Source organism: Musa acuminata, unplaced genomic scaffold (assembly GCF_036884655.1).
Source record: "Musa acuminata AAA Group cultivar baxijiao unplaced genomic scaffold, Cavendish_Baxijiao_AAA HiC_scaffold_425, whole genome shotgun sequence".
Lineage (NCBI taxonomy): Eukaryota > Viridiplantae > Streptophyta > Magnoliopsida > Zingiberales > Musaceae > Musa > Musa acuminata.
In genome coordinates, this window is record NW_027020672.1 from 292,501 (window position 1) to 295,000 (window position 2,500).

Genomic DNA, 2,500 nt, shown 5'->3' on the forward strand with positions numbered 1-2,500 from the left:
GCGGCGGACAGCGAGCGAAGCGAGAGGCAGCACCGTCCCTGCTATACGAAAGCCCCATCCAGCCCTGTGCCACCCGGGGGGTTCCAGGGTGCTGAGATGGCTGACGTTTTGCTCCGCTCTCGACGGTCACCGCGCAACGCAAGAACAGGCCAAAAACTGGCCAAAACGGCCCAAAAACGGGCCAAAACTGGCCATTTTTGGCTGCGCGAGCGAGCGGCGAGCGGCGGACAGCGAGCGAAGCGAGAGGCAGCACCGTCCCTGCTATACGAAAGCCCCATCCAGCCCTGTGCCACCCGGGGGGTTCCAGGGTGCTGAGATGGCTGACATTTTGCTCCGCTCACGACGGTCGCCGCGGCACACAAGAACAGCCCAAAAACAGGCCAAAACAGCCCAAAAACGGGCCAAAACTGGCCATTTTTGGCTGCGCGAGCGAGCAGCGAGCGGCGGACAGCGAGCGAAGCGAGAGGCAGCACCGTCCCTGCTATACGAAAGCCCCATCCAGCCCTGTGCCACCCGGGGGGTTCCAGGGTGCTGAGATGGCTGACGTTTTGCTCCGCTCACGACGGTCGCCGCGGCACGCAAGAACAGGCCAAAAACTGGCCAAAACAGCCCAAAAACGGGCCAAAACTGGCCATTTTTTGCTGCGCGAGCGAGCGGAGAGCGGCGAACAGCGAGCGAAGCGCGAGGCAGCACCGTCCCTGCTATACGAAAGCCCCATCCAGCCCTGTGCCACCCGGGGGGTTCCAGGGTGCTGAGATGGCTGACATTTTGCTCCGCTCACGACGGTCACCGCGCCACACAAGAACAGCCCAAAAACAGGCCAAAACAGCCCAAAAACGGGCCAAAACTGGCCATTTTTGGCTGCGCGAGCGAGCGGCGAGCGGCGAACAGCGAGCGAAGCGAGAGGCAGCACCGTCCCTGCTATACGAAAGCCCCATCCAGCCCTGTGCCACCCGGGGGGTTCCAGGGTGCTGAGATGGCTGACGTTTTGCTCCGCTCACGACGGTCACCGCACCACGCAAGAACAGGCCAAAAACTGGCCAAAACAGCCCAAAAACGGGCCAAAACTGGCCATTTTTGGCTGCGCGAGCGAGCGGCGAGCGGCGAACAGCGAGCGAAGCGAGAGGCAGCACCGTCCCTGCTATACGAAAGCCCCATCCAGCCCTGTGCCACCCGGGGGGTTCCAGGGTGCTGAGATGGCTGACGTTTTGCTCCGCTCTCGACGGTCACCGCGCAATGCAAGAACAGGCCAAAAACTGGCCAAAACGGCCCAAAAACGGGCCAAAACTGGCCATTTTTGGCTGCGCGAGCGGCGAGCGGCGGACAGCGAGCGAAGCGAGAGGCAGCACCGTCCCTGCTATACGAAAGCCCCATCCAGCCCTGTGCCACCCGGGGGGTTCCAGGGTGCTGAGATGGCTGACGTTTTGCTCCGCTCTCGACGGTCACCGCGCAATGCAAGAACAGGCCAAAAACTGGCCAAAACGGCCCAAAAACGGGCCAAAACTGGCCATTTTTGGCTGCGCGAGCGAGCGGCGAGCGGCGGACAGCGAGCGAAGCGAGAGGCAGCACCGTCCCTGCTATACGAAAGCCCCATCCAGCCCTGTGCCACCCGGGGGGTTCCAGGGTGCTGAGATGGCTGACGTTTTGCTCCGCTCTCGACGGTCACCGCGCAATGCAAGAACAGGCCAAAAACTGGCCAAAACGGCCCAAAAACGGGCCAAAACTGGCCATTTTTGGCTGCACGAGCGAGCGGCGAGCGGCGGACAGCGAGCGAAGCGAGAGGCAGCACCGTCCCTGCTATACGAAAGCCCCATCCAGCCCTGTGCCACCCGGGGGGTTCCAGGGTGCTGAGATGGCTGACGTTTTGCTCCGCTCTCGACGGTCACCGCGCAATGCAAGAACAGGCCAAAAACTGGCCAAAACGGCCCAAAAACGGGCCAAAACTGGCCATTTTTGGCTGCACGAGCGAGCGGCGAGCGGCGGACAGCGAGCGAAGCGAGAGGCAGCACCGTCCCTGCTATACGAAAGCCCCATCCAGCCCTGTGCCACCCGGGGGGTTCCAGGGTGCTGAGATGGCTGACGTTTTGCTCCGCTCTCGACGGTCACCGCGCAATGCAAGAACAGGCCAAAAACTGGCCAAAACGGCCCAAAAACGGGCCAAAACTGGCCATTTTTGGCTGCACGAGCGAGCGGCGAGCGGCGGACAGCGAGCGAAGCGAGAGGCAGCACCGTCCCTGCTATACGAAAGCCCCATCCAGCCCTGTGCCACCCGGGGGGTTCCAGGGTGCTGAGATGGCTGACGTTTTGCTCCGCTCTCGACGGTCACCGCGCAATGCAAGAACAGGCCAAAAACTGGCCAAAACGGCCCAAAAACGGGCCAAAACTGGCCATTTTTGGCTGCACGAGCGAGCGGCGAGCGGCGGACAGCGAGCGAAGCGAGAGGCAGCACCGTCCCTGCTATACGAAAGCCCCATCCAGCCCTGTGCCACCCGGGGGGTTC